The 13,364-nt window shown below is 56.1% G+C and overlaps 1 protein-coding gene and 1 long non-coding RNA gene across 2 annotated transcripts in view; one reads left to right on the forward strand and one right to left on the reverse strand.

Moving 5' to 3' along the window:
• The first annotated feature begins 230 nt into the window (after positions 1-230).
• LOC123834427 (uncharacterized) lies at positions 231-2,629 on the forward strand. Its single transcript, XR_006788445.3, has 3 exons — positions 231-521; positions 2,228-2,430; positions 2,536-2,629. It is a non-coding gene; the product is annotated as an uncharacterized LOC123834427 (long non-coding RNA).
• Positions 2,630-11,503: 8,874 nt separating this feature from the next.
• Positions 11,504-13,364, reverse strand: part of UMODL1 (uromodulin like 1) — a 64,708-nt gene continuing 62,847 nt past the window's right edge. The window contains exon 23 of the mRNA XM_045863552.2: positions 11,504-12,509. The gene's annotated coding sequence lies outside the window, so the exon portion shown is untranslated. The remainder of the gene's footprint in view (positions 12,510-13,364) is intronic.

Here is a 13,364-nt window from a genome sequence, read left to right on the forward strand (position 1 = left end):
GCACCCCCTCACCTCCACCCCTCCTTACCCGACCCCTCCTCGCAGGGGTCTCCTCCAGAACATGAACGGGGAAGAACAGAGCCTTCCTCAAGAGACTGTTGGAGGGAGCGTATTATAGCAGCAAGTACTCAAAAAATTTGAAGGGGTCATGTTTGGAAGTCTGAGCAGGGAGGGGGCAGCGCCTCCCCATCGTGGCCACTGGGGGCGCTGTGTGTGCCCCGTGGGTCCGTGTGTGTGTGTGTGTGTGTGTGTGTGTCCAGTGGGGGCAGGATAAACCAACAGCCCAGGTGGCCTTTGCCCGAGCCTTGTTGCCCACCTCGAAGCCCACCGCTCCTCTGGCTGGAAGCACCTCTGTGATTGCAAGGTCACCGAAAAATCTGGCGATGTTCCCAGCTGGAGCGGCTCAGAGAAGCCTTCCTGCCCCTGGCGTATTGTCCTGAATTTCTGCAGCTTGTAGGAGAAGGTGGCTCCCGGTGGCCACAGCAACCCGGCCACACCCAGCAGACTCTGAAGGAATGCAGGTGAGTCCTGCAGCCGGGGGACAGCGCGGGGGCTGAGGCCGCTCGGTGGCCCTGCCCGGGAGCACCCGCTCCTTCTATGGCTGGGCCGCGCCTCCCTCCCACTCCCTCCTCCCCGCCCGAGGCCAGTAAGTTTTCCTGCGCGTTCCTGGTGGTTTCCGCTGACTCCACCTGGGGTCCGGCAGGGACAGGCGAGGAGCCCCTAGCGGTGAGGACAGAGGGCCGGGCAGGCTTCCTGTGCGAGGTCTGCAGCCCCAGGCCGGGCACTGAGTATTTTAAGGCCACACTCAGCAAGTATTGTGTGGTGGTCTCAGGGCTTGGCCCCAAGAGGCTGTCCTGGTGCTGACGTTCACCAGGGGCAAGCCTCGGTGTGCCCTCTGTAAAATGGGGTGATCCCGAGTGCCGCCCTCACGGACTTGCGTGTGCGGGAAGAGCCTGGCCCAGCATCTGGCACAGCAGGGTGCCACCACCGCTGCCCTTATTTACCCGACTTGGCATCCCTTCCAGATGGCATCTGGCCTCCCCTCCACCCCGAGCCCCCTGTCCCAGCCACGGGGAGCAGTGTGACAGCATGACATGGGATGAGGCTGCATTGTCTCCTGTGAGCACCGCCCACCCTTTGCCACGGAGCCCTGGTGAGGGTGGAGGAGGGGGGCCCACTCCGACTGCCTCCACATCTGGGCTGACTGTGCCGGGAGGGGGGAGGGGGGGCTCCCCTGGGAGCTGCTTCCCTATGCACTGCCTCACCCCCATTCCTGTTTCTCCTCCAGCACACCTGCGCAGGATCTCAGTTCCCAGGACTCCCCCTGGGGAGGCAGCTAATCTGCCCTAAGTCCTGGGCTCCCCTGCGGATCTGCATAAGGAAACCCTTTGTGAGGGATGGCAGGCTTTGAAGGAGGCGGCAGGGGTCCTTCCTCCAGACATCCCCAGCCATGTACCCAGAAGACCCACCTGCTGGGAGCCCGGGCTCCTTCAAACTGCATCTACATCAGTTTCCTATTTCCTTCTGTCCTGGGAGACAGGATATCCTGCCTGAGTCAGGAATTATTCCAACTCCTTACAGGAGCGTTCTACCCTTCCATGGAGTGACATCTCTCGAGCACCTGCCATGGAGGGCTTATGCTAGGCTCCGTGCCTAGCAATGAGAACACTCAACCCCCCGGGGCCAGGACAGCCTCCTGAGGAAGGTGGCTCCTGGGCTATGCCCTAGGGCCAAGCAGGAGCCGCCTAGCAATGGACGAGTGGGGTGGGGTGGGTCACACCACACTGAGCAAACAGCATGTGTACCAGCAGGGAAGCTTCTGGGAAGTGTGAGTGGTTCAGAGGGTGAGCCCACAGCACACAGGTGCTGGGAGGAGAGGCCAGGGGAGGGGGCAGCAGTGTGCTGGTGAGGGTTTCACAACCAGCCCTCTGCAAAAGGTAGTTCATGCGTACATGCGTGGGTCCGCGTACTCTCCATTCTGCTGGTGCAAAGGGAGGGTAGCACGCAATTTGCAAACAATAATAAAATAGATGGTACTTTTTACTGCAAATTCCATAGAGCCAATGAATGTACACAGAGCACTTTGGATCCTTTTGCCAAATTGTATTGGTAGCCAACTTACGGTCGCGGTTCAATTATGATTTGACGGTCTTTTGTGCTTTTCCCCATGCAACCGTTACAAACAGTTCATCTGCGTTATTAATAATTTCTCCATCACTTTCTTAAGTCTAGATAATCTACAAAAGTGTCAGCCCAGCCCTGATTGGTAGTGTTTCCTCGTGTCCGCTCTGCTCACTGTCCAGTCGTGGCTAATCACAAGCTGCCCCCATGACATCGCTGAACACAGAGCTGGGACAAGACGCGCGGCGGGGAAAGTGTCAGAATTTCTGCCATTCGGGTCCAACAGACACCAATAACCACAGAACGCAGGTGACAGGAACTTGTAATAAAGCAATTACAAAGTGATGAGTTTGGAGCATTTGTTACGTTTGTTTTCTTATTAAATTGTACACTGATAGGATTTATCAATACCAGGTAACCCTGGGCTCCCAGAGCCAGTATGAGCCAGCACCAGCCCACTCTGCAGGGAGAGGTGGAGATCAGAGGCAGGGACGGCCAGTCCAAGGTACGTGGGAAAGGGGGCCATGGAGGGCGCGGATGTGAACGCGCCACCCCCAGCTGAACGGACCCCCTGAGCGAGTGTACTATCTTACACCACAAAAGGATTAAGGTAACAGATGGAACTGAAGCTGTCAATCAGCTGGCCTCAAAATAGGGAGATTATTCTGGATTGCCCAGGGGGGCCCAAAGGAGTCATGAGGATCCTTCAGTATGGCAGAGGGAGGCAGGAGAGAAGCTCAGAGTGATGGGGGCACAGAGGTGGCCCCGCCGATCTACTTTGAAGTGGAGGAAGGGCCACGAGCCAGGAAGGGGGGTGGCCTCTGGAAGCTGGACGTCTCCCCCCAGAGCCTCCCGGAGGAGCCTACCCTGCAGACGCCTCCATTCAGCCCAGTGAGGCTTGTGTCAGACTTCCAGCCTCCAGAAGCATAAGGTGATACATTTGTGTTGTTTTAGACCACAAAGTTTGTGGAAACTTGTTACAGCTACCACAGGAGCCTAGTGCATACAGCTGCCGTGGTTCTCCCCGCCCCCTTCTTGGACCACTGTGACCGGCCGTGGCGGGGACCGGCCAAGGGGGGCCCTGGGCAGTCACTGAACTTCACTCAAGAGGAAGGAGGGCTGCAGTATTGATCTTATCAGGTCCTTATGAGGATTAATCAGGATCATGAACCGAAGGGCTTAAAGCAGCGCTGCCCTGCACGGATCACCTTTGGCCGTGGCAGCAACGGGAAGCAGAGGAGGGTTGAGTCCTTATGAAGCCCGCTTCTGCGGGAGGACTGGGTTCTCTTTTCCCAGAAACAGCCGTGGTTGAAAGTGAACCCTGCCCTCAGGACAAGGGCTGCTGTGCATTGTTTCCCAACAGACGCAGCTGCAGAATATGCCGAATTCCGACCGCAGCGTGGCCCCGGGCCAGCAAGACTGGTGCCGTTTGTGTTTGCCTTTGTCCTTTACTGACTTGGGAGAGAGCCATCTCTGGGCGTTGTGTCCTTCAGGCAGATCAGCAAAGCAGAAAACGCCTCTTTTCTCGGGCACAGCTGGGCTGGGGGAGCGGGCGCCTGCCCCCCGTCTTCCGAGCGCGTGGCTCAGGTTTCCAGCCGACCGCTTGCCTCCAGCCCGCTGTGCCCCACCTGAGAGCAGGTGCAGGGAGGCGGGCAGGGGCCGTCAGGGGCCGGGACATGGACAAGCAGACGGCATTTTTACCAAAGCAGCTGCTGAGAGAAGGAGGGGTACAGGTCAGAGACCAGGACTGCTTCCTGTCACAGAGGTACCCCCCGACACCCCAGGTCTCAGCAGACTTTGTCCCCCACTGTCTCATCTCGGACCAGCCAGAGGTCCCCGAGCCCTTTCAGATTCAAGGGTGTTGGCCTCGAAGTCTGGAAAAATCCACACGATGGACTTGTTGCCTGGGGACAGAAGGGGGTGCCATTGGGGTGCCAGGCTCATCTTTCTGCCAGGGCCCCCAGCCGTCCTCCTCCCACCCTGGCCTGGTATTTCCAGCTGATCCTCTCCCTGTCCCCTCAGCATCCCCAGATCGGGCCCACGAGGCGAGGGGAAGACAAACCCGAGACCTCGGGAGTGAGGGGCTGAGCACTGGGCCCGGGGGAGGGTGAGGCCCAGGGAGGGGGTGAAGCTCTAGTGCAGAGACCACCTGCCTGGCTCCCACGGGAAGTCAGGGCCTGGTGGCCGAGGACCGGGCAGCACCGCCTGAGTGGCGGATGGTGTGACATCGAGGACAGGGCTGGAGGTGCACTCACGGGAACCCCACGCACAGTGTCCAAGTCCTCCAGAATCACAGGGACACCCGAGGCTGCTCATTCCTTCAGCCCTGCGGAGGGTACAGAAGCTGGTGCCAGAAAGAAGAGACAGCCTCCTTATCGCTCCACCACGGAGAAGGTGGTGATACCTGTCATGGGATCAGAATTACGGGCAGTAGGGGAGACCTGAAACTGCCGTTTGGCCCTGCATGCACGTGGGCTGTGGAGGGAGGGAGGCCAGGGGCTCGCAGGCTCCTGGGTCAGACGGGCAGGGAAGGTCTGGCTAAGCAGAGGGCTTGTCGGCGGCAGGGCCCGGCCTATCGTAGGAGGGAGGGCAAGATGAAGCTTGTAACAACAGGCATGAAAGAAAGGGGCCCGGCTCAGCTGCAGCCTGCGTGCCTCCCCCAGACTCCAGCCCCAGCAAAGTCTTCCTCCCACCTGCTCACCTAGGGCCTGCCGTGCAGCCGAGCTCCCTGCTGGGCACTGAGGTTCAAGTTCACAGTCTCCACGGTGCCTGTGAGCATGCTTCACCGTGGAAGGGCACACCAGTGCCCTGGGACTTTCCTCCAGGCCCTTCTCCCTCAGGCCTGACCTCGTCCCAGCCCCCAGTGACGAGCAAAGGTCGCTGAACAGTAAGAGCATCCAGCAGCCTGGCCCTCTCGGGCTCACCCCCAATGTGTCCAGCCTGCAGACACCCAGCCTCTTGTCTCTGCCTCACCTGTTCATTAGAGGCCACAGAACCTTCTGGACTCCAGTAAATGAGGAGGGAAGAGCCACAGGAAGGAAGCTATAGGGTCTTTCCTGGATTTTCTAAATATTCTGACATGGTTTTCATAAAACACTTCTAATGCTACCAACCACCGCTGAGCCCCAGCAACAACGTGCGCATGCAGGGACCGGAAGCCTGGGACCAGCCACTGGCCGTGCCTCGGCCGCCTCTCCTCCAGCGATCGAGGATCGAGGTCTCTGGACACCTGGGGGATGGGAGGGTCTGTCCCACTGTCTGTCCCATGGCTTCTCTGCACTCTCCGCCTGTCTCCCATTATAAGGTGTAGAAGACTCAAACTTGCATCCTTTTTCCTGGCGTCTGAGTATAGATATGGCCCCACACTCAGAATGGCCCCACGGGCGCACTGCTGTGCAGGGATCTCTTACCCAAACTCACGAGGATGCCGCAGGGCGGGATCTATTCAGAACTTCGACAGGTGGCTGTAAACACAGCTCCAGACTTGAGATGTGCACTACTGGTGATTTGGGGGTAATTTTCCACTGAAAATTCTGCAAGCTAAGTATGTTTTGTCTCACTTTTAGTTCCTTGGGGATTTGTGGTTGTGTCCACCACCCCACCCGTCCTTTAATCACAAAATCCACAGAAATAAGACTGGAGTTCGCTGATGAACTTTGCAATACTTGGGCTTCTTGGCACCAGCTTGGTGAGAAAGAAACCCAACCTTTGGTGGGTCTGGGCCATGGGGCAGGGAGCCCGGAGCTCGGTTCGCAGGACCCCGGCCCCGCACCCCAGGTGTGGCGAAAGCCCGCAAGCCCAGGGCGCCGCATGGGGCCTTAGGAGCTGGACTTGGGCTCCGGCAGCTCCGACGAGCTCCAAGGCTGCGATATGGGGACAAAGAGGAAGATGAGAAATACTGGTCCCCAGAAACCTAAGTTTTTCAATCAGGTCAGTGCTGCCTTGAATCAAACCCCTAGATAAACGGATTAAACCCCACGTCCGCCTGAAGTCCTTTCTGTCCAGGACTGAAATACTCAGATCACCATGGTTACCGACATGTTTATTTTGCTGAGCCGATGGCAACTTCTGCTACTCTAAAGAGAGTATTTATAAACACTTGGAGATGTGTAAAATACAAGGCAGCCAGAATGACCGAGGGAAGCTCTCCCCGACCCCACCGGCCAGTGCCGGTGGTTTTCCACGGCTGGGGCATGGAGCCCCCGGCCAAGCCCCCCACCCACAACCATGGTCCAGCTCTGCCTGGGTTTGGGGTGATCCCCCAGCTCTGCTCTCCAGGACTCCTCCCTGCACATCTCCTTTGCTGATTTCCATCTGCATCCTTTTGTTAGGATAAACTAAACCTCTGTGTCCTGTCTTTCTAGAAGATCACTGAACCTAAAGATGGTCTTGGGGAGCCCGGGCACATCCTTCTTCCCCCCAAAATGTCCCTGACTGGAGCCTCTGTTGAAACAGGATTAAAATGATTCCTGCCCTCGGGGTGCCTGGGTGGCTCAGTCGTTAAGCCTCTGCCTTCGGCCCAGGTCATGATCCCAGGGTCCTGGGATCGAGCCCCGCATCGGGCTCTCTGCTCTGCGGGAAGCCTGCTTCTCCCTCTCCCACTCCCCCTGCTTGTGTTCCCTCTCTCGCTGTGTCTCTCTCTCTTTGTCAAATAAATAAATAAAATCTTAAAAAAAAGAAAAAAAGATGATTCCTGCCCTTTATGGGAGAAAGGGATTTGTCTTTCATCATTCCCACAACAGGGCTGGGATGGGTGCAGAGGGGAATGCAGACTGGGTCCTATCTCCCCGACCCTCCCTTCCCCGTGCAGAGTGGCCCCCTGACGGGCACTGGTCAGCAGCAGGCGGGCGCAGAGCTGGGAAGCCCTGGGAGCTGAGGACCAAGAAGCCAGAACCAGGGCAGGACAGTGGACACGCCCCAGGACAGCGACCTTGATCCCTAGGCACCTCTTCCCCCCTCCGCCCCGGCCCCCATGCTGTTCCTGTCCCCCTGGCTGCAGGTGAAGGAGGTGCTCAGGGGAGAGGCCCTGTAGCTTGCGGCGTGGCCTCCTTCTGGGTGTGGGGTGGGAGGGGGGAGCTCTGTGTGAACCTAAAAAGCTGGGTCCCCTCAGACCCTGGGGCTGCCCAGAGAGAGTCGTGGTCCTGCTGCCCTGAGGAGGGCACAGAAGGACCAGCTTGTTGGTCAACAGCCTCTATGAATGGACAGGCTGCTGAGGAGGCTCCTGCAGGGTGTGGGTCCTGTCTGCCCTTGAGCGGGTGAAGAATCACACCAGCCTTGCTGGGAAGGAGAAAGCGTGCTGGTGGGTCTGCCTTCCTGTCCTGAGCAGCCAGGCACCCGGAGAGGCCAGCTTATGTTAGTGTCAGCATGGGCTGTGGGCAGGCGGACCTTACTGGGGGCCAGCAGGTCACTGTGGCCTGGTCAAGTGGGGGAGGCTCATGAAGGAGGGCTGCCTCGGGCAAAGAGCTGACGGCTTCGAGGAAGGCCTTCTCGCTCATGGGTGTTGGGCGAGCCAATTCTTCCCCAGAGAGAGGGCGAGCCAGCCAGTCCACGGAGGGGTGAAGCCACACTGGCCATGGCGTTGCCCCTTCCTGCATGGTGTGAGCAGCGAGGTGCCCCCTTTACCTTCCACCAGGGCTCCACGGCTGGCTTCCTCCCCGGGCCACTCACCTCCCTGACCAGGAGATGGGGGGCCCCGGAAGATGATGTCTCATCGAGCACGATGCCTGGCCCCCAACAGCTGCTCAGAGGGAGACCAGGGATTATTGTTTTGAGGGTTCTGCCCCACAGTCCCAGCCCCTGTAGGTCATGGCGGGTGGTGAGCCCCCCACTCTGCCCAGGTCCACCTGAGGGAGGAGGGCTCTGGAGCAAGGGCAGGTGTGGGGCTGATGTTTATCCACCCCACCTGGGGGGCCAGGCATCGTGCTCACCCCTGTGTCATCTTAAATATTCTCCTCTGCTGCCCTGGGTGGTCAAGACGGAGAATGAAGGTCAAGGTCACGGCGTGGCCACGGCTGGATGGAGACCCTGGCCACCATATACTCAAGCAGCTAAGAGGTCCTGCCACAAACCACCAGCATGGCCGTGGGTAGCCAGGCTGCCTCTCATCTACTGGGACATAAAGCCCCCTCCCCCCTTCGGAGCGCCCAGGAGCACCTGTGGCACTCATGTTTTGCGGTCCACCCCCTGGGAAATCTGGCCCAGCTCCAGCACCTACTGCTTGACTGGGGGCAGGTCACTAATATCTTGGGGTCTCTGTTCTCTCCCTACAGTTTCAGGGTGCCAACATTGGCCCCTCAAGTTAGTAGTAGCAAGAAATGGGCCATGGTTGTCCACCCCCGGTCATCAGGGCCTCTCGGTGAACGTTCCAAGGGGGTCAGCATCGCCCAGAGCCCCCTCAAGCACTGTCAGGCTGCCTTCATCCCTGGGAGGGCTTCCAGGAGGAAATGGGAGCCCTTCCTGTGTGAACGATCCAATAAGAAGGCATCGTTCGCCCACTAAGAGCAGTCTCGACAAATCACTTGACAAGACCATGTTATTCTCCCCTCATCCCCAGAACCCGCCTGGGAGATGGAGTCCACAGAGCCTGGAGACAGGCCAGCCCCACAGTGAGGCTGAGAGGCCAAGAGCCTTACAACTTCATTCAGAATCACCTCAAGTTCTCTGCCTTTTGCCTGGCGGTGCAGATCAAGACGTGGAGCCTGTCTCTCTCCCGTGTGCTGTGGTTTCCGGGGACCTCTGGCTGGCTGAAACTGACCAGCAGGATGCCTGCCCCCTTGATGTGCCCCCCGGGATGTTTCAACCAAGACATAATTCCTCCGATCAATGGTTGGGGGAGACACTGTCTTTGTTTGGCCACACAGGAGTGAAGGAGCAGAGGGAACTCTTGGTTGAAGCTGAGACCATGGAAGGAAAGCAAAAAACATGGACCAAACCTCTGTCCTTGAGAGCTGCAAGAGCGAGCCTCACCTGAAGCCCACCCTGCCATAGACTTTTAATTTGCAAGAGGTCATGAATGGTCTTTATCATTAAAGCCTGTTGGAGTTGATGTTTCCACTACTTTGTAGCCCAAAGCTGCCTGACCAATGCGAGCACCCTCCCCACTTCACAGGTGAAGAAACTGAGGCTCAGAGGAACTAGGGGGCATGCCCCATGCGGGAGAGCCAGTGCCCGTAACCTGAACGCCACCCTGACTCCCACAATTCCGTGCCAACTTGCGGGGTGCAAACTCTCAGGAACTCCCAGCTAAGTCCTTACCATTAATTTCTCTCCATCAGAATCACTTTGGTGTCCAGGGTCTGGAAAAGTGAGAATCTCCAGTCCCTGGTGTTGGAAAGGACCCTTCCCCACCCAGCCGAGACTCAGCGTCCTGAGTCGTGGGGCCAGCCTGGGACCACCCTGACTGCCCTCCAGGCGGGACATGCCCCCGGTCCTGCCTGACCATAACCCCCCAGGCATGTAGACCCAGCAAGATGCCCAGGCCAGAAACGCTTCTCCTCTGTGGCGCAAACGCTGTCCTCCAGCCGCCCGATCTCAGCTCTGCTGGAGCCCCGAGACCTGCTGCAAGCGGGCGTCGCGGTCCCCCTGGGGAGTCCCCATGTGGGGAACGCCCACCGCGGGCTCATCCCCAGGGCTTTCTGCTGCACGTGGAGACTGTCTGCTGGTGTGGCTGCCCTTCCCTCCCGCCCAGACACGGGGGGGGGGGGTGAGGAGGCGTCTCCCTCCCCTGGGCTTCCTGGTGGGAGAGCAGGGTCCACCCGGGGCTCGCCCACGCAGACGCAAGGTCAGCGCATGGAAGTCACTCGCTGCTCTCACAGCCTGGAAGCCCGGCGTCATTTCCCCAGCTGCTTCCAGGACCCCGGGCCCCACCGCAGCAGACTCGTGTCCTAGGACCCCAAAGCTCTGCGGAGCGATTCCAGATTCCAGATCGGAGTTGTTTGCAGGTAAAAGGCTCAAACGGAGCAAAAAAAGAGGAGCAAGAGGTTGCGGAGGAAACAGAGGGACCTCCCGCCCTGTTCTGCAGCGCCATCTAGTGGCAGATATGGGGCGGTGCAGGCCGGGTAGAGGCGGCGCAGGGAGCGCGGAGGACTCTCAGCGACGCCCACCGGACCCTCCAGCACAGAGGGAATCAGCCCGAAATCCTGGGCTGGGAAGGACTTGGGGTGCCAGTGGTGTCCGAATGTGAGAACTGCGAAGGGCCCAGAACCTCAGCCAATCGGAGCCCACCTCGCTGAGCTCCTGGGTAGTCTCTCCATAGCTCAGAGGAACTCTGGGTTCCAAGGTCCTGGAAAGCTCACCAGTGAACCAACCAGGTCTTCTCTGGAGTAGCGGGAAGAGCCTGAACTAGGAGGGACAAGATCTGGGTTTCCACTGTGAGCTGCTTAGAGCGGTGACCTAAAATTTTAGCCTCAGTTTGCCTATCTGTAAAATGGGATCAGTGACTTCTACCTCGTAGGGTTGTTGCAACAATTAGATGAGCAAGGGGAGAACGTTGGTGGACCAGCAGGAGCAGGGACCTTCAACCGCACAGGCTTGGGTCTAACTCCAGCTCCCCCCACTTACTAGCTGTCCCACTGTGGGAGCGCTGCATGACATCTCCAATTCGGCAGCTGTAAAGTGAGAACAATCATGTGGGACCCACAGAGTCATGGGTCTTGAAACCCGGATTTACTGAACGTTTATTGCCTCTTTTCAAGAAAGACAGGTGACAGGTACTGAGACAATTATCCGAACAAATGGATTCCACTGAAGAAGAGCCAGACACACATTCCTGGTGTCCCCGGACTGCCCAGCACAGCACCCTGCCCTCTGTGGATGCCAGGTAAGCATGGGATGGGACGGAACCAAAAGAACAGCCAGCATGGTCATGTTTCAGTGTCACATGCAATTTATTCTACTTGCTCACCATCAGTTTAGCCCACACACATTACATATTGTAATTCTTTCTGACTCTGAGAATATCCACTGACTCAAAATAGGCACATTCTCCAACTGTTCTGTGTTAATAGCAGTTAGTTACAGTCAATAAAATTAATCTCATGAATTAAAAACTATGACCATGTTATAACTCTAAGTTCATCAAGGAAAACCCTATAATTGCAGGTATTTGCTATCAGATACAACTCAATTTGTTTTAAATAAAGTAAAAAGCACTATCTATCAGTATGGTGTCATGGAAAACATTCTAAAATAAAAACTTAGATTCTACACCCACTTCCTTATTAATTCATCTTGTGACCTTATAGAAATGACTCACCCATTTCTTCTCTGGTTTCCCATTGTGTAATGGGTAAATAGTACCTCACACTTGGAAAAATATAAAATAGTGAGTGTGTGTGTGTATAATGTTATTTGTACTTAAAAGGATTTTTATATTAATAGTGTGTCTTTTGAGTCACTGTTGTGTAAATAAAAACAATATGCTTGTAATACAGGAGAAAAGTTCAAGAGAATATATGCCTGCTAGAAATAACATTAGCAGTATATTTATGACTGACCTATTGTTAAAAGAACTTCAAGTGAACTGTCAAATATCTTTGCAAATGTGAAATATTATATATTTGACAAAGTGTTGGATGAATGGATGAATGAGTGGAAAGATGGATGGATGGGTGGGTGGGTGGGTAAGTAGATGGATGGATGGATGGATGGATGGATGGATGGATGGATGGATGGATGGAAAGATGGATGGATGAGTGGGTGAGTGGATGGATGGATGGATGGAATGATGGATGGATGGGTAGGTAGGTGAATGTATGCATGAGTAGAAAGATGATCGATGGATGGATGGATGGAATGATGGATGGATGGATGGATGGATGGATGGATGGATGGGTGGATGGGTGGGTGGGAGGGTGAATGTATGCATGAGTAGAAAGATGATGGATGGATGGATGGAAGGAATAATGGATGAGAGAGTAGATGAGAGAGGGAGGGAGGGATGGATGGATGGAATGATGGATGGATGGGTGGGTGGATGAATGTATGGATGAGTAGAAAGATGATAGATGGATGAGTGGGTGGCAGGTGACAGAGGTCAGTGATGAGCAAAACGAGAAAGGGCCACTTGGACCAGTTAGGATGGTAAAGAGTCTGGAAACTCTGGAGCTGTCAAGGTAATCTTTATGGTGGCAGAACTGCATTCATGCTTGGTTTGACTATCCCCATGTCTGGGGCTCTGGGCATCCCCCTCACCCTGCTCTCTCCAACAGCTCCTCTCACCCGCCTGGTGGGCATTGCTTCTCTGGGACCTATACAGTTGATGGGTCTCCTGGGTCAGTCAGAGGTTGTGTTTTTACCACCTCTGGGACTCATCCAAGCTCTGGATGTGGGACAGAGCAGGCTTCCGTCGATGCTTGATGAATTAAGAACCAAGGTTGATGCACAGCTACCTGCATGGAGAAGGAGGTCACCAGGGTCAGTGTGCATGCAGGAAAGGAGAGGTTTATGCAGGAACACTCACAGAGCGTGGGTGGTGAAGGGGTCCATCACCCCAAGGACAGGACTGTGACACTTACTGGGCAGTGAGAGGGCAGTGGCTCCCAGAAGGCACAGAGGAATAGGAGCCATGGTGGCCGTGGCCTGGTGTCCAGTGACTGAGCCAGACAACCACACCCGCGGGGCCTTTGTGCCTTCGTACTACGTGCAGACAACACGCCGACGCACAGGGCTTGCCGGCAACGGGGCGCGCCAAGTGCCAACCTGCTGGGCACGCTTTGATGTTTTTCAAAGAGCAGATTTTTGCAGAAACTTGAGAACCAGTTATAGATGCTTTTCATTTCGGAAATGGAAGCCACAGGAGAAAATGAAAAGATGAGAGACCAATTTTCCCTCCGATGTTTTCATTTTAAGGAGGGGGGACATCCAGATGACCTTGGCACCAACATACCAGACTTCCTTAGAAATTTAGCGGGACAAGCATTGGCGTCGTAGTTGGGATTCATGTTATAAGTATTAAATAAATCCACTGAAATTCCCTTGTCACTCTATGCAGGGCGGTGACTGGCCTCCAGGGCTGGCCCTTGTTTGAGCCTTTCCCATCCGAACTGTAACGGTTCTAAGAACCTCGACAATGCGTACGTGAGCTATCAGGCAGCCCGGGAGCAAGGGGGGCTGAGACATGATCTCCCTGGTGTCTGCAGAACCAGCTGCTGGACCTTCTCTAATGAAGATGAGGTCACACGGAAAGGGACATGGCCTTGTGGAGAAGTGTGCTAATCTGGTCTCTGTGCTGTGACGCAGAGGAT

Source organism: Mirounga angustirostris, unplaced genomic scaffold (genome assembly GCF_029215605.1).
Source record: "Mirounga angustirostris isolate CCGP_5_RB_7025 unplaced genomic scaffold, mMirAng1.0.hap1 SCAF_1, whole genome shotgun sequence".
Classification (NCBI taxonomy): domain Eukaryota; kingdom Metazoa; phylum Chordata; class Mammalia; order Carnivora; family Phocidae; genus Mirounga; species Mirounga angustirostris.